Genomic DNA, 27,964 nt, shown 5'->3' on the forward strand with positions numbered 1-27,964 from the left:
TACTGCTAGAGCGATCCAAACAGACAGATGAGGTAGCCTGTAGCAACCGCTGCTCCAGCTTACACTCCAGGAACATAGATCAGAAGGATCCACAGCCGCTACCGCTAGAGGCTAGTGCGATCCAGACAGATGAACAGAAGGGGCTACCAGTAGCAACCGCTGCTCTGGTTAGCACCCCCAGACAGACAGAACGATTTTCTGTCGACCACCGCTGGCGACAGGACAATCGCAGCAATGCGGCAACAATGACAAAACAGATAAAGTAACCTGACTGCACTAGAGAAGCTGCCTAGTGCAGTCCCAAGATTTACTCTAAGATAAACTTTAGCAAACAAACAGGGCTGATACTCTAGGAGAGTTCATCAGTAACACCATGAAGGATGACCAGCATAGGATTGTCGGATCACATGGTATTTATACTGCCAGCCTTCAAAGGAGGCAGCTAGGCTATTTGCATAACAAATGTATGCAAATTCCTCAGCAGCAGAGCAGGTCAGAAACTTGCAAAGAAAAGACAGGTCTCTCTTCCAGAGACCTGCAGCCCACAGACTAGAGGAATGGTCAAACAGCTGTCTGCCTGTGCAGCCAGCTGAGCGGATCATTACAGTCCAATCTTGTCACTAATAGTAGGTGCCCTTTTAAAAGATAGTAAAGGAGGGTATTTAAATTCCATAACTTGCGGAAAAGACTGCTGCAAGAGGCCCCAGTGCCTCTTAACAATAGGCTCCAGTTGACGACTGCAAGTATTGTATGTAGAGACAAAGGGGAGTCTTAGATTTCGATTGCGTTTAGGTTTCCATGTCTTTCTCATAAGAGTGTATTCAGGATAGCCCCTCTGTCTAAATGTCATCATCATCTCCTGTAGACGTTGATCACACACTTGTGGATCTGAAACAATCCTCTCAACCGGAGAGAATTGACCCTGTGGTATGTGCTCTTTAACAGAGTGTGGGTGAAAACTGGAAAATTCTAGAAGTGAGTTCCTATCGGTCGGCTTAACAAAGAGGTCGGTGACCAACAGTGTCCCACTACGGATGACCATAGTGTCCAAAAAGGAGAAATGCGCACAGTCAGCATGAGCAGTAAGTTTAATACAAGGGCAAAGTGCCCCAAGTTCTTCAATAAGCAAGTTGAGCTTTGAAATTAACCCCTCTCCACACGCACAAAACATCATCGATGTAAGACCCATAAAGAAATTCGCGTAGGAGAGGGACACATTGGAACCAATTGCTGTGCCTCTAAGCTGCTTTTAAAACGTGCCCCCAAAAAAGAAATAGTTCTCCTCCAAAATAATACGCAAAAGATCAATAACAAATTTTCTCTGTGGAGGATATAAGTCAGACTGGGTTAAGAGAAACCAGACAACAGCCTCCATACCCCCATCATGTGGGATAGAGGTGTAGAGGCTTTCCACGTCAAGTGTCACAAGCAAGACCTGTTCGTCACCAACCTCCAGTGAGCCTAACCTGTCCAGGAACATAGAGGTGTCTTTGAGATAAGAATCTAATAAGACAACAAAGGGCTGTAGCAACCTATCCCAAAAAAAACAGCAAAGGGCACAAACAAAGAATCCATGCCGGCCACAATTGGTCGCCCCGGTGGCCGGTGTGGGTTCTTGTGGATTTTTGGAAGAGTATAAAAGGAGAGGGTAGCAGGAGGTTCTTTTTTAAAAAACCTCCTCAAGTCACTATCAATGATACCCTGATTGACAGCATTGTCTAACACTCGATCAATCCTCCGAGTAATCTGACTCAACGGCCACTTTCCAATTTAAAGGTACACGTCATCTTGGCTCAACTGACTGAGAATTTCCTCATGATAATACATAGTATCTAGAACTACAACTGCCCCTCCCTTATCCGCAGCACAGATGGTAATGGACTCATTCCTCCTTAAGGTCCCTAAAGCTAGTCTCTCCAGCCTACTCATATTGAAATTAATCTTAGTATGACCTTGTAAAAAGTCATGTTCAAGCTTCTTCAAATCCTCCATGACATTCTTGGATTGAATTTGATAGTATCTTTATTATGACCGATCACTCAGCAGATTCCTTGTTATTTATTTTTTTTATTTTTTCGCTTTTTGTCTTGGTCTATCTTCTCCTGCCATTTTGGACTCCAGTGGGTGTACTGGATTCTTTGCGTACATTTTTACGCGTTAACAGTTTCTGATTGGTAGTGGACGACTTACTAAAAGACAAAAGACGAGCTTTTGACTCGGGGCGCCGGCGCACTTTGTGGGTGGTGGCGGTGTTGAGTGGATGTTGGTTTACAGGTGGAGCCGGGATTCGAACCCTGGTCTGCTGTGTTGGAGACAGAGCCTTTGATCATTACACTATTCAGTCACCTACAGCCCTCATTGGCTGGGAGTTGTTTTGTTGGCCAAGCCTACTCTCTTTTACCAGTGATTACCTCCCCCTAAGTGATGTCATTGATGATGTCAGAGGGAGTTCTATTTTTATCTGCAGTTCCCCATCAGGTCCTCCTTACTATAGGAACCTGCTGAATGGTCGCTCTTTTTAGATAGTATGCCTGATTGGTCAGTTTGTATCTGATCAGGGGTATATAAAGTGGTGCGTCTATATAGCATGTCATTATGAGCTTGCAGCTTGACAAAGAAGCATTCGAAACAGCGGGCTGTAGCTGCGTCTAAGCCCATTTTTTTGGCATGTGAATTTAACCAGTTTACATCTTGCATACAGTATATTCACATAGTTGCAAGTGGCTCCTGAAAGCCACCGGACGTGAATATAAGTTTCTTTCATTTAATGAGCACAGCGGGCGTGCTAGCACGCTCCTGGGCTCATTAACCCCCCACCCCCTAACTACACTACATAAGCATCCCTTGCCGGGGCTCCAATCCCCCCACCCCCACCCGATCTCATGTAATAACCTCCCTCCCCCTCCATGCTGCGATCGGGCAGCATGGAGGATTACAATGCGACAATCTTTACCTTGTTCCTGTGGCGATCGCGATCCTCTCCCCGCTGTCCCACTGTCAGCCTCACTATGCTGAATTAATCGGGTCCCGGCTTGATGATGTCATCAAGCTGGGACCCGATCCGGTCAGCATAGTGAGGCTGCCAGGGGTACTGCAGGGAGGAGAACGTGATCGCCGGTGGAACAAGGCCAGGTGAGAGATTGTTGCTTGTAAAGCTTCCCTGCATCCAACTCTGCAGGGGGGGGGGGGGGAGAGGGAGAGAGAACACCTGGCACTTGAGGGCATCTTAAAAGGGCCAACACCTGGCTATCTATGGGGAGGTTTAAATAAAAGGGGCACATAGTTGACCATCAATGGGGGAGGGATGAAGGGGCACACACCTGGCAATGAACAGGGGTAGGAGGGTAATGAAAAAAACACATCTGACTGACTATGTGGGGGGGGGGGGGGGTAAACATGCACCTCTGGCTTATTGGGGGGTTACAGAGGCACATCTAGGGCTGGGGAGGGGTACAGCGGCACATATGACCAACTATGGGAGAGGGGGGGGGGATATAAAAAAGCACATCTGGCTAACGTGGGGGTGGGGAGCATTAAAAAGTGGCCCATCAATTAAAGAAAAACCCAAAGACACGAAATGGAAAACATGCACCTTTATTTCCAAATAATATATTGTCGCCATACACTGTACTAGGATCATACTTTAACCACTGTAATAACCAGGACAAACGGACAAATCAAATGTGTGGGTTTAATCTACAGTAGCACTTATTATTTTCAAACTATTATGGCTGAAAACTGAGAAATAATTACTTTTTTTCATTTTTCCCCTTATTACCTTTAAAATCCATACAAAATAAGATAATTCTTAGCAAAAAGTACCACCCAAAGAAAGCCTAATTGGTGGCGAAAAAAATAAGGTATAGATCATTTATGTGTGATAAGTTGTGATAAAGTTATTGGCTAATGAATAGGAGGAGTGTGAAATGTAGAAAATTGCTCTGGTTTTTAAGGAGGAAAACTCCAGGGACGCGAAGTGGTTAATTACGTGTCTGAATAAAGATCTATTTCTCTAAGAGTGGTGCTGCTGATCTTGGTTTCTTAAAGAATAAAGAATCTGCATCTATCATTATTTATAGAGCACCAACATATTCTGTAGCACCGTACGATGTGTAAAGCCTCATCTACATGCGTAGATGAGGCTCCGATGTGCCTTATCAATCGAGCCGCTGATGCGGCTCGATTGATAAGATCCGACAGGTCGCCGCCGATTCCCTCCTCGTTCCCCACTAGGGGACAATGGCAGGGAATCAAGCGGAAGATATGTGGCGCCGGGCGGGAACGAGGGGGGATCGAATGCGACGCACGCGCGGGTGAGCGGTGACGCGGCGGGTACGTGCGGGGATGTGGTAGAGGCGATTCGGCGGCTAATAGAGCCGCCGGATCGCTTCGATGTAGCTCCTTGTAGATGGGGCTTAAAACATACAACAATGGGGAGCTTAGATGCATGAGCAGTCCAACATACTATAAAACAAGGACGACCAGTGACACAAGTTACTGAATACCTGTAATTCTTAAAGTTGTAAAACACATATCATCGCTCCTATAGAGGCACTTACTGTAATGAGGTAAACAATAAAAAATACTCAGTTATACTGTATATGTACATGAAAACCACTTACGCCTGCCAACAAGATCATGGTAAAACTATAGATGTAGTGCAAAGGCTTTTGACACGGATTCCCACAATACCCTGGTGCGGAAGCGGAGGGTACAGCGACTAGAAGAAAAGGTGTGTATGTGGATAGAGAACTGAAGTACTAGGTCCAATTCTTTTCAATGTATTTATTAATGATTTAGTAGACAGAATATATAGAGTAATGTAGCCATCTTTGCAGATGATACAAAATTATACAGAATTATCAACACTAAGGCAGTGAATGAATAGTGTAATGTTTAAGGGCTCTGTCTCTGACACAGGAAACCAGGGTTCAAATCTCAGCTCTTCCAGTTCAGGACGCCAGCACCTATTCAGTGAGGAGATCTTGACAAGACTCCTTAATACTGCTACTGCCTGTAGAGCGTGTCATAGTGGCTGCAGCTGTGGCGCTTTGAGTCCACCAGGAGAAAAGCACAATGTCCTGTCTTGTATTGTCGGATAGTGACATATTACAAAAGGATCTTGACAACATGGCCATATGGGCAGGCACATGGCAGATGAGATTTAATGTTGATAAATGTAAAGTCATGAACCTTGGACAACAAATGGTAGAGCATCACATAAAATAAATGGCATACAGCTGGGAACATCAGACATGGAGAAGAATTTGGGAATACTGGTCGATGACAAGTTAAGTAATCATACACAATGCCAAGCAGCTCTAGCTAAAGCAAATATAATTCTGGGACGCATTAAATGGGAAATAAAATCTAAATCTTGATATGCTAGTATACTAGTCCCTACATCTCAAAATTTGTGAGGCCACATCTGGAGTATGGGATACAGTTTTGAGTACCACACTATAGAAATGACATTGATTAGAGGGATGATCTCACTTACGAAGAAAGGTTGGACAAACTGGGTTTATTTAGTTTGGAAATAGGCGACTGAGAGGTGGCCTGATTAACATGTATAAATACATCAGAGGGCATTACAAAAGCTTGGCAGATAAGCTTTTTGTCCCTTGCATTGAACAACGGAGAAGGGGACATGATCTGCGAATGGAAAAAAAAAAGTTTTTGTCCTCTATTTGGAAAAGGGTCCTTCACAGTGAGAGTGGTTAAAATCTGGAATACCTTACTTCAGGAAGTAGTTATGGCAAAAGCTATATCTGCATTTAAAATGGGCTTGGATGCTTTCCTTGCAATGAAGGGCATCTATGGCTATAATTCCCAGGAGAGTTGATCGAGGGATTTGACATGCCTGCCATCTGGAGATAGATAGGAATTTTAACCTTTTAAAGAAATCCTGCAATTACAAAAAACAAACAAACACCTAGGGGATACTTACCTCGGGAGGGGGAAGCCTCTGGATCCTAATGACGCTTCCCCTGTCCCCCCCCCCCCATGCCTCTATTGCAGTACTTGAAGACCCCGAACACAGAGGAGGTAAATATTTAACCTCAGAACAGAACAGAAATAGCAGAGTCTGATCGGGCCAGCTCTACCGTGCAGGCATGAGCCCAAAGGGAAAGCTGCTAGTGGCCTGCGCTGGAGCTGGGGGAAGGTAAATATTGCAGGTGGTATTGTGTCTGTGCCACTGCCAATAAGCTTGCCTGCTGTGGTTTCAGAGGAGCCAGCCCTGGAACAAAGGGAGAGAGGATGGGGGATGCCTCATTAGGATCCAGAGGCTTCCCCCTCCCGAGGTAAGTACCCCCAAGGTGGGATACGTGCTGGTTCAGGATGGTGTGTTTTTTGTTGTTGTTGTTGTTTTTGTTCCTTCCCCTTTTCATTTTTTCTATCCTTTGTTGTTTTTTCTCGAGGGATGGACTTCTTTCAACCAAACTAAACAAAACTAACTATGTTACTATGCAACAAACAGGAAAGATACTTGACAAAATGTAATGCGTGAAGAGAAAATATTATACTCACCTTCTCAGTCCATATCCTTCACATGTCTTGGACTCAGTTCATGTAAACTTGGTTCTGGGAGCACCCACTCCGGCTCAGTTTTAAAGTGTGTGCCACGACCCTTACTCCTGTACCAAGGGGTCACAGTCCAGAGTTTCAGAAAAGGATCGGCAACACACTGAAATATTTACAGTATAAGCTCTGATACTTTATTATATCATAAAAATACAGGCAATGACAGCCCGCTGTTTCGGCCACTTCTGGCCTTTCTCAAGTTGCCAAAAAGTCAAATATTTGACCTTTTTGTGTTGCCGATCCTTTGCTGAAACTTTGGACTCAGTTAATGATCCCCTGCTTTTTTGGTTTGTTTGTTTTTTCCATTTTTTCTTAATATTCCTGTTAAAATGCATCTAGAAAAAGATAATTCTTAGCAAAATGTACCAGCCAAAGAAAGCCTTATTGGTGGTGGAAAAAAAACAGGATATAGATCAATTCATTGTGATAATTAGTGATACAATTATTGGCAAATGAATGGGAGGTGAAAATTGCTCAGATGCATAAGGTGGTAAACAACTGAAGTGGTTAATATGACTTATTTCCCTTGCTTTGCACAAAACTGCTTTTGAGCTTTGTCAACAACATACACTAACATCCTACTTATACTAATGATCTCTGATCTAGAAAATTAATGATCATGCAAACATAATTTATATTTATTAAAGAATATTCACGATCAGGTGGAAAAGTTAGTGAATTACCTGTTGTGCACTCTCAGTGCATGTATGCAGTTTTTTTTTTTGCTGCTGTTCTTGGATGGGTGTTCACAACAGCTGCTATACACTGTGTTCCAAATTATTATGCAAATTGTATGTAAGTGTCATAAAGATTAAATATTTTGTTTTCAATTAAACTCATGGATGGTATTGTGTCTCTGGGCTCTTTTTATCACTGGAATCAATCTCAGACACCTTTGATAACTAGTTTGCCAAGTGAGCCCGATTAAAGTAAAAATTACTAAAAAAAAAAAAAAAAAAAAAAAAAAAAAAGGGTTCCACATTGTTAAAGGTGGAGCAGGTGATTAAAATTAAATGTACACTTACCGGGTGATTCCTCCAGCCCACCGTAGGCCGCAAAGTCCCCCAGCATTCTCCTGGCTCCTCCCCTGGTCCTGGTTACAGGCCGACTTCGGCCTGAAGTCCTCAGGTCTGCTTCCCGCTTCCGTGTATAGCACCATTACGCTGGCTGACGTGAGAGTCCTGCTAATGCGTGGTTAAATCTTGCAAACCACGCATGTGCAAGACTCATGCCGGCCGGCATGATGACGCGTAGCCGGCCGGCGTAATGGCGCTATACACGAATGCAGACCTGAGGACTTTAGGCCGAAGTCGTCCTGTAACCAGAGCCGGGTCCGGGACCAGGGAAGGACCCAGGAGGACCTTGCGGCCTACGGTGGGCTGGAGGAAGCCCCAGGTAAGTGTAAATTTTGTTTTTATCACCTGCTCAGTGTCCCTTTAAGCAGACCACTATTTTAAAGCAATATGAGAAATAAAAATGATCTCTCTGATGCCGAAAAGTGTGAAATAGTTGAATGCCTTGGACAAGGTATGAAAACCTTTATATTTCACGAACACCTAAGCATGATCATTGTACTGTTAAAAGATTTGTGGCTGACTAAGAGCATATATGGATTTGTGCAAATAAAAGCAAAATGAGAAAGTGTTCTGCCAAACAAATACCTCAAGATTAAGAGAGCAGCTGCTAAAATGCCATAACAAAGCAACAAACCAGTATTTGAAGAAGCTGGTGCCTTTGGAGTCCTGTGAACATCAAGAGAATTGCAGCTTTGCATAAACCTTCTATTTAGCCTCCCCTAACCAATGTTCACAAGCAGAAATGGCCAAAGTGGGCCCAGAACTACAAGAAGAATAATTTTCAAACAGTCTTGTTTACTGATGAGTGTCATGCAACCCAGGATGGTCAAGATGGGTAGAGTGGTGGATGGTTGGTGGACAGCCACCATGTCAAAGCAAAAATGGTACATCAGTAAGAACATGGCGAAGTCACGGTTTGAGTTGAATCATGGGGTGAGAGCTGGTCGGCCCCATTAGGATCCCTGAAGGTGGGAAAATGACTTCAGAAAAATATGTGTAATTTCTCACTGTCCACTTTTCTCTATAGAACTTAAAGATGAACCATGCTTTCTGTCAAAAAAAAAATCATCTTCAAGCATGAAATGCACCAGCTCATACTGCAAGGAATGCCTCTACACCATAGGATGCTATCAGCATAAAAGGATAGAAACCTATAGTGTGGCCTTCATCCTCCACTGACTTCTATCATACTGAGAACCTTTGAAGCATCATGAAGCAAAAGATACAGTATATGAGGGTGGGAGGCATCCAAACAGCAGCTCTGAGAGGCTATTCTGACATCCTAGCTACATGATAGCTGCTGTGCCGCGGCATCCCCCCACCCCCTCCGATCGCCTTAGGCGATCAGGGCAAGCAGGAGATTCTGTTCAGAACGGGATCACCTGCTTGGCTTCCCCCGTCGCCATGGTGACGCTTGCGATGACGTCATCGACGGCGTGACGTCAGAGGGAGTCCTGATTTACCCCTCAGCGCTGCCTGGCACTGATTGGCCAGACTGCGCAAGGGGCCTGGGGGGGGGGGCTGCGCGGCACGGCGGATCGGCGGCGAGTGGCGGCCATCGGAAGTTACATGCAGCTAGCAAAGTGCTAGCTGCGTGTAACAAAAACAAATTATGCAAATCGTCCCACCAGGGCCTGAGAAATCCTCCTGCGCAACATACCCCGAGCTCAGCTCGGGATTATCGTCCAGGAGGTTAACCACTTAAGGACTGCAGTCATAAAACCCCTTAAGGACCAGAGCCTTTTTTTCCATTCGGACCACTGCAGCTTTCACGGTTTATTGCTCAGTCATACAACCTACCACCTAAATGAATTTTACCTCTTCTTCAACCTTTTCTTGTCACTAATACAGCTTTCTTTCGGTGCTATTTGATTGCTGCTGCGAGTTTTACTTTTTATTATAATCATCAAAAAAGACATGAATTTTGTAAAAAAAATGACTTTTTTAACTTTCTGTGCTGACATTTTTCAAATAAAGTAAAATTTCCTATACATTTGAGCGCGAAAGTTATTCTGCTACATGTCTTTGATTAAAAAAAAAACCATTCAGTGTATATTTATTGGATTGGGTAAAAGTTATAGCGTTTACAAACTATGGTGCCAAAAGTGAATTTTCCCATTTTCAAGCATCTCTGACTTTTCTGCGCACCTGTCAGGTTTCATGAGGGGCTAAAATTCCAGGATAGTACAAATACCCCCCAAATGACCCCATTTTAGAAAGTAGACATCCCAAAGTATTCAGTGAGAGGCATGGTGAGTTCATAGAAGATTTTATTTTTTGTCACAAGTTAGCGGAAAATGACACTTTGTAACAAAAAAAAAAAAAAAAAGTTTCCATTTCTTCTAACTTGCGACAAAAAAAAATGAAATCTGCCACGGACTCACTATGCTCCTCTCTGAATACCTTGAAGTGTCTACTTTCCAAAATGGGGTCATTTGTGGGGTGTGTTCACTGTCCTGGCATTTTGGGGGGTGCCTAATTGTAAGCACCCCTGTAAAGCCTAAAGATGCTCATTGGACTTTGGGCCCCTTAGCGCAGTTAGGCTGCAAAAAAGTGCCACACATGTGGTATTGCCGTACTCAGGAGAAGTAGTATAATGTGTTTTGGGGTGTATTTTTACACATACCCATGCTGGGTGGGAGAAATATCTCCGTAAATGACAATTTTTTTATTTTTTTTACACACAATTGTCAATTTATAGAGATATTTCACCCACTCAGCATGGGTATGTGGAAAAATACACCCCAAAACACATTATACTACTTCTCCTGAGTACGGCGATACCACATGTGTGGCACTTTTTTGCACCCTAACTGCGCTAAGGGGCCCAAAGTCCAATGAGTTAGGATTTCACAGGTCATTTTGAGAAATTTCGTTTCAAGACTGCTCCTCACGGTTTAGGGCCCCTAAAATGCCAGGACAGTATAGGAATCCCACAAATTACCCCATTTTAGAAAGAAGACACCCCAAGGTATTCCATTAGGAGTATGGTGAGTTCATAGAAGATTTTTTTTTTTGTCACAAGTTAGCGGAAATTGATTTTAATTGTTTTTTTTCACAAAGTGTCATTTTCCGCTAACTTGTGACAAAAATAAAATCTTCTATGAACTCACCATACTCCTAACGGAATACCTTGGGGTGTCTTCTTTCTAAAATGGGGTCATTTGTGGGGTTCCTATACTGCCCTGGCATTTCAGGGGCCCTAAACCGTGAGGAGTAGTCTTGAAACCAAATGTCGCAAAATGACCTGTGAAATCCTAAAGGTACTCATTGGACTTTGGGCCAACTAGCGCACTTAGGGTGCAAAAAAGTGCCACACATGTGGTACCGCCGTACTCAGGAGAAGTAGTATAATGTGTTTTGGGGTGTATTTTTACACATACAGATGCTAGGTGGGAGAAATATCTCTGTAAATGACAATTATTTGATTTTTTTTACACACAATTGTCCATTTACAGAGAGATTTCTCCCACCCAGCATGGGTATGTGTAAAAATACACCACAAAACACATTATACTACTTCTCCTGAGTATGGCGATACTACATGTGTGACACTTTTTTGCAGCCTAGGTGCGCTAAGGGGCCCAACGTCCTATTCACAGGTCATTTTGAGGCATTTGTTTTCTAGACTACTCCCCACGGTTTAGGGCCCCTAAAATGCCAGGGCAGTATAGGAACCCCACAAGTGACCCCATTTTAGAAAGACGACACCCCAAGGTATTCCATTAGGGGTATGGTTAGTTCATAGAAGATTTTATTTTTTGTCACAAGTTAGTGAAAAATGACACTTTGTGAAAAAAACAATTAAAATCCAATTTCCACTAACTTTTGACAAAAAATAAAATCTTCTATGAACTCATCATACACCTAACAGAATACCTTGGGGTGTCTTCTTTCTAAAAGGGGGTCACTTGTGGGGTTCCTATACTGCCCTGGCATTTTACGGGCCCAAAACTGTGAGTAGTCTGGAAACCAAATTTCTCAAAATGACTGTTCAGGGGTATAAGCATCTGCAAATTTTGATGACAGGTGGTCTATGAGGGGGAAAATTTTGTGGAAACGGTCATAAGCAGGGTGGCCTCTTAGATGACAGGATGTATTGGGCCTGATCTGATGGATAGGAGTGCTAGGGGGGGTGACAGGAGGTGATTGATGGGTGTCTCAGGGGGCGGTTAGAGGGGAAAATAGATGCAATCAATGCACTGGGGAGGTGATCGGAAGGGGGTCTGAGGGGGATCTGAGGGTTTGGCCGAGTGATCAGGAGCCCACACGGGGCAAATTAGGGCCTGATCTGATGGGTAGGTGTGCTAGGGGGTGACAGGAGGTGATTTATGGGTGTCTCAAGGTGTGATTAGAGGGGGGAAATAGATGCAAGCAATGCACTAGCGAGGTGATCAGGGCTGGGGTCTGAGGGCGTTCTGAGGTGTGGGCGGGTGATTGGGTGCCCGAAAGGGGCAGATTAGGGTCTAATCTGATGGGTAACAGTGACAGGTGGTGATAGGGGGTGATTGATGGGTAATTAGTTGGTGTTTAGAGGAGAGAAGAGATGTAAACACTGCACTTGGGAGGTGATCTGATGTCGGATCTGCGGGCGATCTATTGGTATGGGTGGGTGATCAGATTGCCCGCAAGGGGCAGGTTAGGGGCTGATTGATGGGTGGCAGTGACAGGGGGTGATTGATGGGTGGCAGTGACAGGGGGTGATTGACAGGTGATCAGTGGGTTATTACAGGGAAGAACGGATGTAAATAATGCACTGGCGAATCGATAAGGGGGGGTTTGAGGGCAATCTGAGCGTGTGGGCGGGTGATTGGGTGCCCGCAAGGGTCTAATCTGATGGGTAACAGTGACAGGTGGTGATAGGGGGTGATTGATGGGTAATTAGTGGGTGTTTAGAGGAGAGAATAGATGTAAACGATGGATTTGGGAGGTGATCTGATGTCGGATCTGCGGGCGATCTATTGGTGTGGGTGGGTGATCAGATTGCCCGCAAGGGGCAGGTTAGGGGCTGATTGATGGGTGGCAGTGACAGGGGGTGATTGACGGGTGATTGACAGGTGATTGACGGGTGATTGACAGGTGATCAGGGGGATAGATGCATACAGTACACAGGGGGGGGGGGGGAGGGTCTGGGGGGGGTCTGGGGAGAATCTGAGGGGTGGGGGGGTGATCAGGAGGGAGCAGGGGGCAGTTTAGGGACTAAAAAAAAAAATAGCGTTGACAGATAGTGACAGTGAGTGATTGATGGGTGATTAGGGGGGTGATTGTGTGCAAATGGTGGTCTGGGGGGTGGGCAGGGGGGGGTCTGAGGGGTACTGTGGGCGATCAGGGGGCAGGGGGGGGGGGCAGATCAGTGTGTTTGGGTGCAGACTAGGGTGGCTGCAGCCTGCCCTGGTGGTCCCTCGGAGACTGGGACCACCAGGGCAGGAGGCAGCCTGTATAATACACTTTGTAAACATTACAAAGCGTATTATACGCTTCCTATCCGGGGATCGTCGGGTTAACAACCCGCCGGCGCTTCCGATTGGCCGGCGGGTTGACGTCGCGGGTGGGCGGAGCCTATTGCCGGCGGATGCGCGCGCATCCCAGCGCGCGATCCCCGGCCAAAAAGTGCGCCAGGACCTGACGCCATTCTGCGTTACGTGGTCCTGGGGCTGCCACTTTGCCGCCGCCAATATGAAGTAGGCGGTCGGCAAGTGGTTAAACTACCATTCAGTGATGCTGAAGTAGAGCCATTATGACAAGCCAGTAGTCCGGACCCCCTGCACCGGCAGTTATATGTGAAATAAAACAGACCACCTAGTGTTAGAAAATTAATCTTTAAACATATTCAACCAAATATTCTCAGAATCATTAGTATATCTTGGCACTATAACGTCACAATTTGTTATTTCCCTCTGTGGTTTACTGTGTTGTTAAAGTACCATAACTATTACAAACAAACACAGACAAGCACAGAACATTTATATCAAGCTTTTTCCTTGCGGACTCAAAGCGCCAGAGCTGCAGCCACTAGGACGCACTCTATAGGCAGTAGCAGTGTTAGGGAGAGTTGCCCAAGTACTCCTACTGAATAGGTGCAGGCTTACTGTACAGGCATAGCTGATATTCGGACCCAGGTCTCCTGTGCCTGAGGCAAAGCCCTTAACCATTATACTACTCAGCCACCGTTGGCTTATCCAGGCACTGCTGGCTAGCCAATGGGACCTTGAATAGCCTAGGGTGTGTTTTCTCACCTTTTGGTATCATTTTTTTGTTACATTAAATCTTGGCTACTGTGATAGGTCAGAATGCTAGAATATGATCCATGTATAAAATGTAAACCAGGTGCCTGAATGTGCAACTAGAGTATAAAGCTATTGCATTCGCAACTTTGTCGGTTCTGTCTATATCAGAAGACTGCAGAAATATTCATGCTTTAATTACCATCTTTTGCAGTTTAAATATTTACTTGCAAATTGACTACTGATTTTTATTGTTTTCAATTACATTTTTCAATAAAGAATAATAATAATAAATAATAATAATAATAATAAAATACCAACTCATATGCACAATATACCACTCTGTAAATACCCTTAGCTGTTTATTGATATGAATGGAGACAATGAATTAAGATTTTGCAATCCTTAATGAGATAGAACCACTGGCTTCAGAGTACGGTCCTAGAAAAACAGAGCATCATGAATTCTAAACTGTACATAATTAAAGATTCATATCTCACATACATGGCTGGGGCCCTTGCAATCAGAAATAAAACCTAAAATATGTATTACTTATTTTTAAATGTAAGATCAAAAATACATAAAAACAGTTCTGAAATGTTTGCACAAAAACTTGTGCTGAAAAATAAAAATCTGAAAACAATTGTCCTATGTAACTGAGCAAACCAACATATACCATGACTGCAAAATGGATTCCAAGGTTTAAAAATGGAAAGGTTTTTTTTCCATTTTAGCCTCCACTCATGGATCACATGCTGTAAAATCACCAAGATATTAACTTTTCAACTCGAAGAAGTTATCCAATTCAGGGCTTTATAATGCTTTTAGTCCTATTCAGTTTTTGGAGCTTGCCATTGCAAATCTACATTCTTTGTCTGTCTACTAGAGAAAATAAGAATTATACTCCCTACTAGTTGAAGAGTTATTTCATGTGTGATATAAACCCAGATTATATGAGTTCTTCATATCTCCATTGCGTAACATACTGTGTTTGTGAGCTTATTTACAGTATTCTCTCTAACCTGCAATGTGTGGGTGACATCATAAATGCAACTCCGATTGCTATTAACCTGCAGTGTGCTCTCTAGAAGCACAGCATGATATATGTAAAAACATACACCATCCCAGAACATTGCTCTTTGCAGGCTTCTGAACACCCATTCCCCAAGCCTATCATTCTAATGGCTGGCCTCATTGACAGTGTCATCTGGTATGAGCAAGCATGCTTTCTACAAACTTTTCATTACAGCTGCACAGTTCAGGTAGGACATTAAATTTAAACAAGCCCAGCGAGAGCAAAGTGGTTGAGTTACAAGAAGGCCATCATCTGGTGTTAACCCAGAGCTAAGCTCGGGGTAAGAAAAATTAGCCAGGAGCGGTAATCCTGAGCTCAGCTCAGGGTAGCTAAAATAGATACTCCTGCGCATTACCTGGGTCCCACACACGATAGGCGCTGTATAGCGGGATTCCAGGCTTCTGTTGCCGGCCACCGAGATCCCATCTCCTCTCTTTTTCCTGGATCCCGGTGGCCAATCAGTGCCGGAGCGGCCTGCTGTCATCGGGGGCGGAACCAAAGTTTAAAGTGGACCCGAACTCCTTGCACAGGGCAGAATGAAAACGGAGAAATGTGCCCTGTATGTACACAGTTTAGCCTGTCTAATTTCACGTCTGGACCCGGATCTGTGGCACAGAAGCGAAGGAAAACAGAGAAATTCACCCTGTATGTACTTTATGTAGAGAGTTTAGCCTGTCTAATCCCCCTTCTGGACCTGATCACTTGCACAGGACAGACGATAAACTCGCCTGTATGTAGAGAGTTTAGCCTGTCTAATTCGTCCTCATTTGTCTCTAATCACAAGTTGTAATTTGATCGTTCCCCTGTGTCACATGACTGCCACGGCAGAGATGGCAGAAAAGCTCATTTGAAAGCATAGGATATTAACAATATTTCCATTTGGTTTCCAACTGCTTCTAAACTAAGTGCTTCTGCCTTACTGTTACAGATTTTTGCCTGGATTTTGACTGCTCTCTGCCTGCCGCCTGCTCCGACCTCTGCATTGATTTTTACTACTCTCTGCCTGCCGCCTGTACCGACCTCTGCCTGGATTTTGACTACTCTCTGCCTGTTGCCTAAGACTGATAGCAAAGGGAAAAAAGTCCGAAAGGAATCATGCTTCTATTCCCCAATTGTGATGTCACCCTCTGTGCCATTCCCGGTTTCAAAATATACCACACCCTGAAGGTGTAGTATATGTACATACTGTATAGTCTGGTGCCTTATCTGTACAGTTTCAATTTTGTGTTCTAGTCTTTTATTATACCGGACGGTCTAAAAGACCTTTATTCTGACATATTTTGGTGAGTTATGACTTAGGGCTCGTTCCCACTGTTGCGACGCGATTTCGGCCGCATTCCGACGCTTGTAAAAACGCATGCGGATGCGTTTCCACATGCGTTTTTACCCGCGATTTCGCCTGCGATTTCGCATGGCAGGGTGCCATGCGAAATTAACCATGACACTGCCAGGGCTAAATAAAATTGAAAAAGGTGCGAAATCGCACGCGAAATCGCGGGTAAAAATGCATGTAACAAACGCATGTGTTTTTACTATTAAATACATTAGCGGCGATTCGCACGGATTCCCGACGCAGGCGAAATCGTTGGCTCTTTTGTGCGTTTTTTTCACGCTGAAAAAAATGCACCTCAACAACGCTACAGTGGAAACATGCCCATCCACTTGTATTACATGTGCGGATCTGCATGCGTTGGACGCATGCAGATTCGCGATAGTGGAAACGAGCCCTTAAGAAGTGGAGGCCTAAAATTCTTGAAAAAAAAAAAGTTCAGCTTTTAGACCCATAATTTCAGAAAGAAATAAACCACCAGGGAGGTTAACAAGATGTTAAAACACACAGCTTATATACACTGGACATTAGGAGGAGAAACAATCTTTTGCAGACATAAATAAATGTCATTAAATGCCTTAATTACAACTTCAGGATGATCTCACAGAGATTCAGGGATACAAGAAATACAAATGTGGGAGTCACACAGCCAATAATTTTAGAAAACTAAAGTAATATTAAGGTTAGTTGTGTTCCTGCTGGTGTACTTTTCACAGTGTGCATTGCTTTAGCAAACATGCCTATTAGTATGTGAAGGTGCTGTGTACGGAGGAGCTAAACTTTGCTTACTATTGGTTCTTCACTGCATGAGGGCAGCCAAACATGAAATGTGTTATAATTAGTCATTTCAGGCGCTCTAGGCTTAAACAGCATTTAGATGGGTCTGTAGCCATGAACCCATACAGAGACAGAAAAGAATATATAATATACAAATTATTTTTCAGTGGCATTAAAAGACAACATTAAAGTAAGATAAAGGAAACATAGTATGGCAAGTGAAAGCTTTCCTCTTGTGACTTTCTCCATGGCACAGGGCAATAAGAGAATCTTCTAGAGTGATAATTCCAATAAAGAGACACAACATTTCTCACCAGCTGTGTGCAATTAAGCCCTGCCAGCAGGCTTCTTTACATGATTCTAAAGGGCTTCACTGCATCTGCGGATTATGACAAGAGACATAAAGAAGAATGTGCTTCGTACTGAGGTTTCAAACTGCAAAATGAGAGGGTCACTGGAGACATTTTTTCAATGCTACGATATTCTCTCATTATTACTAGAACTGCCTGGAAATGAGCACCACAATGAGAAATATTTACTTTTAGTACACAAGACTTGTACATATACATTAGTGTAATCGTACACACAGGTACAACCCAGTCACTAAACACTTTACATAAAGTGTACACACTTAAATTGGATACGTTAAGGCAATGTGGTTGTTCCCCCCCCCCCCCCACCCTATCCTTCTTCCCCATAGACAGATGTGCTCACATAGACAAGTGTGCACATTTATGCCTATGAGGAGAGAAAGGATGGTGGGTGCGGGGGAGGCACATAACCTTAGTATCACTTTATCTTGCGGAAGAAAATCCAACAAAGCCAACAATACGTTTCTTTAAGAAGAGTCTTGTGTCTTCTCCTTGTGCCCTGTACCATGAGGACAGTCAGCTAATCCTACTAACAAACACTTCAGGCAACAATCACCTTTATGAGCCACATCCACTGCAAGCTTACTGCACCCATCTAACACTGCCACAACATTTTCTCCATGCAAAAATGAATTGTAAATGAGATGTAAATAATTCCAATCAAAGCAAATGTTTTGTTAATTTTAAGCAGAATTATGCAATTTAAAAATAATCAATGCCACAGTGGTGGAATTTAGCTGGCCCATTTTTAACCGGCATACATTTGCATGGAGTGTTTTGGAATGAGAAAGTTTCTCCTTTGATTACCATTTGGCATGAAATTGCTTTCACTCGTTCCCTTCCATAGACTATCTGCCTCTCTCTCCTACAGCTGTTTTCAACACCTACAGTATATTCAGCATGCTTTACCAACATTCACCCTACTTCCAGCAACTACTTTATTTCTAGCACCTCCAGCAGCTGTGTCCTTTCTTGAGCACCTCCAGTGGCAGTCCTGCTTCCAGAATCCCCAGCAGCCACCTTGCCTCCTACGCCACCACCTCCAGTGAAGAATCAAATAAAAATAACAAAATGAGGGTTTGAAGGCGGGTTTGAAGGATTAGTGGTCTGAGGTAGAGGCCTGCGCGGGTCTAATTTTTCAGACCCGCTCCCACAGCCACGCTACACGCACCCGACTAAAATCAAAACTGGTACCCAAACCGACCCGCATTTCAGGTAACCCGCACATACCCGACCTGATGCCATGTGCGGGTCTAATTTTTCAGACCCACACACAACCTGCCCCCCACACGCAACCTGCTTTCTGGTAAACTTGGTACCCGCACCCGACCCGCAGACTCGCTACTCGCATCTGACTCGCAACCCAATTAAAATAAAAACTGGTACCTGAACCTGATCCGCATTTCGGGTAACCTGCGGGTACCTGACCCGATGCAGGCCTCTAGTCTGAGGCTATGCCATCTGAAATGTAACGTGACAACAGGATTCATCTTATTGTGCTGTGTCACATCTAACGGTTTCTGAATATTTTTTGCTAGCAGAACTGGGAAAAGAACACAAGGAAACCGGGAGCCCAATCTGGTGTAGTATCATCTGGTAATGTGGAATAAGATAAAACAGTATAGTGGTATACTCACAAGTGTGGGTTGCCACCAGATGCACCCACTCTTGAGGGCATGTGGAGAAGTACTGTCTTCACTCGGCCTTTCAGATGTAAGAAGTGAGTGATAGGTCGCTGCTCCAAAAAAGTTTTGTATCTCACAAGTTTATTGAGGGATACCGACCCTTATTAGTGTAGGGTATAAGAGTTAAGGTAGTGCTCGGAGGCATCCAAATTAAAAAGACCGAATTCTGTCTATATATAAAAAAGGTAAGACCACTCATAAGGAGTATCTAGATAAAAAGGTTTATAACAGATTTTTATTTTATAGCGTAAGCACTGTGACAACGCGTTTCTCGGCAACCGCCGCTTCCTCAGGTCAAGTAAGTGCCTTAAAAATACAAATAACAAGCAGCTCTCAGACCCAAACATGATAAGATTATAAATGACAGATGCGATCAGAGATACATGGGTACAAGTAACAAATGTATTGTTTATTGGATTGCACCCATGTATCTCTGATCACATCTATAATTTATAATCTTATGTTTGGGTCTGAGAGCTACTTGTTATTTCTATTTTTAAGGCACTTACTTGACCTGAGGAAGCGGCGGTTGGCAAGAAATGCTTTGTCACAGTGTTTATGCTATAAAATAAAAATCTGTTCTAAACCTTTTTATTTAGATACTCCTTGTGAGTGGTCTTGTTTAAACAATCTTACCACATCTGTTTAGCATGAGGGCTAACAGACTGAGAATGCTTGGAATGTGTTTGTAGGTAAGCTTTCATACTATATGGAAGCAGTAAGATTGTTAAATCAAGATTGCACAGTGTATGGCCACCCTTAGAGGCATCCAAGAGGCCTGTAAAGTTTGCTAGTAAAGCAAAATGCATTTTGTGGTCTTCCACAGGGACAGGAAGACCCTGTTCTATGCATTTCTCTCTATTCTGGGTAGAGCTGACATGCTCCTAGGTACTGGTAAGAATGCCGATTGGTATGAGAGAGCATTTTGGTAACCTCAGGCTATGTATTTTTGTAAATATTACTAAGATATTTACCAGATTAGGGCTATATCTTCAGAAGTGCAGTCATTATTTGTGGTGTACTGGAGCTCTAGTTGGCAGCTGTAGTGAATAGGCATCAGCATAGGACCTTTGCTGTGGAATTTAAAGTCTATGGTGACTTTTTAAAAAAAGTTAGCGGCGGCTGTACGGCGGGCATGCATGGAAGCACATCTTTTACAATACGCTTCTGCGCACTTCCGTATTTCTGAAACAGGAAGTGATTACAATCGCGAGTCATTTCCTGCTTGGATGGATATCAGACAGGGAGTACCGCATAGTAGCATGGTATTCCCCAAAAGCCTGTTTTTGGCGGTGCCGCCGCCGCACGGCACCGCTGACACCAATATACAGTATGAGACCGGACATACACTTTTTTTTCCCCAGTAAAACTTTTTTTGTTGTAATATTTTAAAAATCCATAAAATAGTTTAAAATGCACTATGCAGATCTTATCTCAGAAAACACAAGCATCTTTAAAGGCTCTGGGTCTTATAGAGTCTTCCCACTCCTCTCACGGTCCCCTCGTTCCAGCGCTGTCAACCCCACTAGCAGAATTCAACTGATCCGAACGAATACTGCTCTCTGCCGCCGCAGGCAGCTTCGGAAGTGTGCTTCCCACAATGGGCGGCTCTGTATTGTACCTGCACTAGTGGGCTCTCTCTTGCGCTCATGCATGCACAGTACAGAGCTGTCCGTCTTTGGGAGCACTCGGGCTCATGAAGACTTCTGAAGCCTCCCTCAGTAGGGGATTCGAATGGGAAAGAGGGGACTGTGAGAGTAACGAGAAGGCTCTATAGAACCCACAGAATTCTATAGAAGGCTCTATAAAATCCCTCTAATTAGGTAAGCATCTGGGTTTTTTTTCCGCATACCCTTAACTTGCACCGAAAAGCTCTTTGAAATCATTCGGACGATTATTGACCAAATTGCTAAAGTCAAAATATCACTGTCAAATTCAAGTAAAGTGAGTAAATCGGTCAAAAATATTATTAATAATAATGTTAAAATTTGTATAGCGCTTTTCTACTGTCGGACTCAAAGCACTTAAGTTCTGCAGCCACTAAGGGGGCGCTTAATAAGCTACTCTGAAGTGTTAGAGAGTTTTGACCAAGGACTCCTCACTGAATAGGCACCTGCTTCAGCCAGAACTCAAATCCTGGTCTCCTATATCAGAGGTGGTGTCCTTAATAAGTACACTATCCAGCCATCGATCAGTGCAGGACAAGCTTAAGAGATTCTCCCAGCACAATTACAAGCTTCAACAATTAGCCCAAAGCACGCCATATGTTGTCCAGTTGCACCTGATTGAATGACTGTGTACTCCTTGTTCAGTACACTTCTGATTTATTTGAGGAACTTTTTACACTCACCCACTGTGTCGCATCTTGATACACTTCCCTGTCCCAAGTATACAAACCACCACATTCCAGGTGCAAAGTGTAAGACGCAATGCACGCAGATTTGCACTGAATGCAGATTGGAAGACCAAACCACAGGTAAACGTGAAATAAAGTAAAGGTTTATTTACAAGTGCAGGATATGTACAAGTGAAAATGCAATTGGTGCATGAACGAACATACATACATACAAGCGTATTCAAGCAACTGTACAAAATAGCAATACGACTCCAAACAACTGGCAATAGGATTGCAGGCGAATGTCTTGCGATCGGACACACAACAAACCAAATATACAGTATATACAGTGTGCATACAATGAACTATATATATATATATATATATATATATATATATATATATATATATATATATATACACACACACACATACATACATACATATACACACACATACACACACACACACACACACATACAATAATATACATTCAGGCATAATACATAATGCAGCAGGCAATTGGAACGTCATACAAGCCAAGATCAGATACCAGGAAGTCAAGCAAGTACAATCAATAAGCAATAGAATAGTCAGGCAAGCAAATATCATACACCAGGGAGTCAAACAATCAGGTAACAGGAAGCAGGTAACAAGTATCAGGTAACAGGAGCAGTGACCAGAACACAGGCTCTTTGGCTATCCACATAAATTAATTAGCAAAGTTGTTCTGCTAGAACTGGCCTTATATTCTGTGCAGGATGGTCATGTGACCACCTCCAAGTCTGCAGAGACACAGTTAAGTTCTTGAATATAGAGACCTCTGCTGGTGGGCAGAGGGAACTTTATGAAGACCGCAAAATGTTCTTGATGTGAGGGGGGATATCTGCTGGTGAACAGAGGAAGTCCATGCAACAGTTCACAAATGTCACCAGCAGGAACAGATCGTGACACAAAGTCTGCAGCACAGTGCCACACGATCCATGTCCATGGATTATGCAGCAAGACAAGTCAATGGGTAAGGGCTCTTTTCCACTATGAAATGCAATCGCGTTTCAATTTCCACCATGCGATTGAGCTACTATACTCAGTATAGTAAAGCTCAGTCGCATCCAAAACGCGGCAGGACGACGATCACGTTTTGACTAAAATCGCATCGCAATCGGATCGCACTAATGGAAATTGCTGCTGCAGTTTCCATTAGTTTAATGTACCCTGCGATTTGCGATCAGAATCAAATCACAAATCTCAGGGTAGTGGAAAAAGGTCCTAACACAGCAAGTGTAAATGACGGGAGTGCGGTGAGACGCGGCGCATATGAAAAGAATGACAGGAATCCCAGTGACGCATTTCCTGCCCAGCAGGCGCTACTAATAAGTGTGAACCCAGCCTAAAGTTACCCTGAACTGGGGACAAAATAAATTACTAAAGCTCATGGTAGGCTAGATTACCTTTGCATAAGTGTGGTGCCGCTGCTCTTTGTCTGGTGGTCTTCATATTCGATGGAATTCTCTAGTTGATTATAAAAACCAGGAAGCTCCACATAGCAACGTGTGGAGATGCGCAGGTTCCAAACCCTGCGAGCACAGACAAAGCAAGCACTTGTTCATGTAAACTTCACAGTAGCCCAGTCGGTGGCACGGGAGCTTCGGGGACCCTGAGGACAACGAGCAGTAGCAGCAAACTTTTGCAAAGTTTAACTAGCCCACAATGGGCTTCATTTCATAGATTTTACTCCAGTTCAGGGGTACTTTCACCAATTAAGCTACTAAAACCTGACATCACATTTGAGACTACTTGTGCAGATTAAGCAGTTTTTGGCAGTGGGAAGAAAATGGAAAACGTAAGTGTGTAACTGAACGAAGTGGGACACCAGGATAAAAGCCTGAAAGCATGAGAGTCCCATAGAAATCAGGGTGTTTATTAACTATACACACCTGCTTTGTTCGATGTTGCCCATGTTACTTGATATTTGGCCATGCTTACTATAACCAGTCATGAGGATGTACCATGGATTTTCCTGCAAAAAAAATCCTATTTAAAAGCAATCCTGATGTGTGAAAAGAGCATTATACTAGCTGATTGCACTTTTCCAATGGTAACAATGAGTTCTACATTAAACAGAGATGATGTGACTTTTCACCATACGTTTACAGACACTAATGCTGGGTACACACGTTGCGATTTCCCGCTCGATTTGCGGGATCAATTTGATTATTTCCAACATGTTCGATCGTGTTTCAATGGATACAGCCGTCGATTTTGCACATTAAGTATGCAAAATCGACGGCTGTATCCATCGAAACACAATCGAAAAAGTTGGAAATAATCAAATCGATCCCATCGATCCCGCAAATCGAGCAGGGAATCGCAACGTGTGTACCCAGCATTATTTGTGCAACAAAAATAGGTTTACCAACACCACTCTTGCTGTTATGTTGCAAACAACAATCTACATACATGGAAGACCAGTAATTTATTGTGATTTTTTTGTACAAAACTGAGAATGTTTATTGGGATTTTAAGTATTTGAGGATGGTCTAATTTATGCCTTCGCCAATTTAACATTCCAAGTATAAAAGATGATAAATTTCAGCATGGATACTAATAATAAAGAGAGACCAGGCAATAGCTGCAAGGCTACGCTGCTAAATTCAGTAAGGCTCATTAAGTAACAGAGAGCAGAGATTGGACTTTTTAACTTCCATGACCTATTTAGTGACTCAAGTAGATAATGAAATGCAAAGGCTACGCCAAGCTGGACTGAATAAAATTATGATGTTTAAAGATAATTATACATATTCACTTTACTGCAGACAGGCTGCACACTGTATGTATGAAAGAGAAAAGAAAATTATGTAAAACAAACAGTAAACACATTTCAGAAAAAGTTTTTCCTACACAGTGTTGAGCGACGTCTAGCAAGCTCTAATCCTCAGTAGTTAAAGGAATACTTAAGTGCCCTAAAAAAAATGACTTGTACTCACCCGGGGCTCCCCTCAGCCCCCTGCAGCTGAACGGTGCCCTCGCCGTGTCTCTCCGATGCAGCTGGACTCGCCGGCGGCCACTTCCGGTTTGGCTAATCAGCCGCGTTCCCGGCCGCAATAGCGCCTCATTTAATGCTATTGCGGCCGGGAACGCGGCTGATTAGCCACACCGGAAGTGGCCGCCGGCGAGTCCAGCTGCATCGGAGAGACACGGCGAGGGCACCGTTCAGCTGCAGGGGGCTGAGGGGAGCCCCGGGTGAGTACAAGTCAATTTTTTTTAGGACACTTAAGTTTTCCTTTAAAGCAAACCTGGAGCGAAAATAAACTAATGAGATAATGAATTGTATGTGTAGTACAGCTGAGAAATAGTACATTACTCAGAAAGAAAAGAGGCTCATATTGTTTTCCAGTACAGGAAGAGTTAAGAAACTTCAGTTAACTATGCAAAAGAGCTTCTCTAAGCTCTCCGACCCAATTTGGCTCAAAGACTGTCCTGTTTTCTGAAGTACTTATACATCAAAGAAACAGTGAGAAGAGTTCAGAAAAGATTTAAAAAGGAACCTGAAATAAAAAAAAAAAAAAAAAAAAAAAAGAGTTTTACTTACCTGGGGCTTCTTCCAGCCCCCCTGTGCCTGCGCCATCCTGGAACGATCCTCCAGTCACCTGTCATGGCCAAGTATCGTTACCACTAACTTGCAAGTTGACGGCCACTGTGCCTGCGCGTCCTCGTTTACGCTTCCGTCACAGGGCGCGTCCTGTGCAGTATGAGAAAATCTATACTGCACCTGCCCCGGATGCTCCTGGCTACGGGAGCGCGAACGAGGATGTGTGTGGCCAGGGCAGCGCAGTAGCCATCGACTGGCAGAAATGAAACTGAGCCACAGCAAAGGATCGGAGGATTGTTCAGTACTGGTGCGGGCAGGGTGACTGCAGGCGGCTGGCAGAAACCCCAGGTGAGGGCTCAGACACTATAATATACTTTTCTGAGCGCTTGCAATTGATTAGCGCTTTCTGAGCGTTTTTTAAAAATCGCTCCTATTCACTTTAATTAAAATCACAGTAAAAATCACGAACACTGTTAATCCAGCGCAGGAGACTTGGGCGCAGCCGGCGCTACCATAGGCCATAATAGGAATTACAGCTATAGCAGCGCACAGGGAGTGGCTTCGGCGCCGTCAGAAGACTGAGCTGAAGTTACTTTTAAAACACAATAATTCGCCTTCCAGCAATTGCTGGAAGCTGAATTATTTCATTCCCCACCATCCATAGTGGCCTGGAGGGGGAATAGTATTTAACACGGCCGGAACATGTGCAGCAGCAGGATCAGCCATATACCGGCTGTATCCTGCGCCCAAGTCTCCTGCGCTGATACCTCTCGTACGCTAAAAATCACCACGACCATGTACGTTTTTATGCATACAGGATTATTGCATTTTTTTACCGCGATTTTGATGAAAGTGAATGGAAGCGATTTTTAACCATTTCTGCCACCCAGACGTGAAGCTCACGTCCAGGCGGCTGCTCTGCTGCGGTGCCGCACTCCCGCGTGCGATCGCGGGCGCGCCCTCGTGCTGTCCCCCGGTAGCCCTGGGATCAGTGAATGGGAACATGGTTCCTGATCACCGATCTGTGTCCCCAGCAGAAAAACCGAAGCGCTCTTACAAGAGGCTTCAGTCTTTCAGCAGGTAACATTTTCCGCGTCCTTGTGCTTCCGGTTAGCGAGAAGCACAAGGAGAGAAAAAAAAACTCAAGGTGGCCATTTTGTGGCCAAATAGTAAAACTACATCTACATATTTTTTATATTACAATTTACACATATATTAACATTAAAAATTAACGGTTTATTTCCCACAGCAAAATATTACCCAAATAGAATTTTTAATGGGGAAAAAAAAATTACAATTAAAAAAAAAAAAGACAAATAGTTATCTAAGGGTCTGAACTTTTTAAATATGCATTTGAAGGGGTATACTACAAACATTTTTTAAATTATAAGCTTGTAAATAGTGATGGATGCAAAACGGAAAAAATGCACCTTTATTTCCAAATAAAATATTGTCACCATACATTGTGATAGGGACAAAATTTAAATGGTGTCATAACCGAGACAAACGGGCAAATAAAATACATAGGTTTTAATTATGGTAGCATGGATTATTTTAAAGCTATAATGGCCGAAAACTGAGAAATAATGAATTTTTCCATTTTTTTTCTTATTAATCCTGTTAAAATGCATTTATAAAAAAATAATTCTTAGCAAAATGTATCACCCAAAGAAAGCCTAATTAGTGGCAGAATAAACAAGATATAGATCAATAAATTGTGTTGAGTAGTGATAAAGTTATAAGCGAATGAATGGGAGGTGAAAATTGCTCTGATGCATAAGGTGAAAAATCCCCGCGGGCTGAAATGGTTAAAAAGCTCTCAGAAAGTGCTAAGCTATCGCAATCTCTCAAAAAAGTGCCTACAGTGTAGTGTGTCTAAGCCCTTAGTGAAACTTTTTTTTTTTCTTTTTTTTATTTCTTTCAAATACCCTTTAACTGGAAGTTCAAAGGATCATTAGCTCTGCTCTATTTTATAGTTTAAAATGGAGAGTGTGGTTTGTAAACTGCAAATATGACAGGATGCAATCTTATTAAAAAAGAAAAAGCTATATAACTGAACATAAAATATTAGATTATTTTCTTTGCTACTAAATGTTCTATTAATTATTGATACTACACATGCAATTCATTATATCATAAGTTTATTTTCACTGCAGTGTCACTTAATAGCTAGCCATTGAGGGCCCATTTCCACTATCACAAATTCGCATAGCAATACAAGTGAATGGGACTGTTTCCACTTGTCAGGATTGCTTTGCATTTTTCTGTGCAGAAAAAATTCGCATGGCAGGGACATCAGAATTCGCATACCGCATACTGCTATGCGAATCGCATACAATGTATTTAATAGGAAATTCGCATGCAGTTTGCGAACTCGCATAGAAACAATAGAAAATCACACCAGCACTGCCATGGTTAAATTCGCAAACATCGTCAGCCATGCGAATTCGTATGCGAATTTGCATGAAAATTCGCATAGACCCGCACCCGCATGCAAATTTTTCCCGCAATGATTCCCACCGCACAAGTGGAAATGCAGCCTGAATGAAGCTACTTGTGTCCACCAGACTAAAGACACACAAGCATTAAAACACCAAAGAAAATGTATTGCTACAAGATTCTCATTCCAAGCAATTTACTACAGTTCACAGCCTTCAGTTGGTCTAATTGACCAAGTCAGTCTATTTTCCACCTTGACTTCAGTTCGAGTCAATTCAAGCCATGACTTGGGAATCCTCAGCAGCATACAGTCTGGTGGCTACTAGGATTGCTGACCAATCATCCTTTGTGGGGTGCACTGTGAAAGCCTGGGGCACCGAAGCAGGAGATTGTGGCGCACGAAGCTCACTGCCAGGTGCCGAAATCACGCGTCCCAGAGCAGCAATGTTATGCTGCGTGGGGCGTGTAAGGGTAA

At 43.3% G+C, this 27,964-nt stretch overlaps 1 protein-coding gene across 7 annotated transcripts in view; it reads right to left on the bottom strand.

Annotated features, from left to right (window-relative positions):
* LOC137546880 (cyclic AMP receptor-like protein A) overlaps positions 1-27,964 on the bottom strand; it is an 836,868-nt gene that overhangs the window by 694,791 nt on the left and 114,113 nt on the right. Inside the window, exon 3 of one of the 7 annotated variants that reach the window (XM_068269869.1) lies at positions 23,396-23,478. The exons of the other annotated variants lie outside the window; for them this stretch is intronic. The gene's annotated coding sequence lies outside the window, so the exon portion shown is untranslated. The remainder of the gene's footprint in view (positions 1-23,395; positions 23,479-27,964) is intronic. 7 annotated transcript variants of the gene reach the window in all.

This window comes from Hyperolius riggenbachi, chromosome 2 (assembly GCF_040937935.1).
Source record: "Hyperolius riggenbachi isolate aHypRig1 chromosome 2, aHypRig1.pri, whole genome shotgun sequence".
Classification (NCBI taxonomy): domain Eukaryota; kingdom Metazoa; phylum Chordata; class Amphibia; order Anura; family Hyperoliidae; genus Hyperolius; species Hyperolius riggenbachi.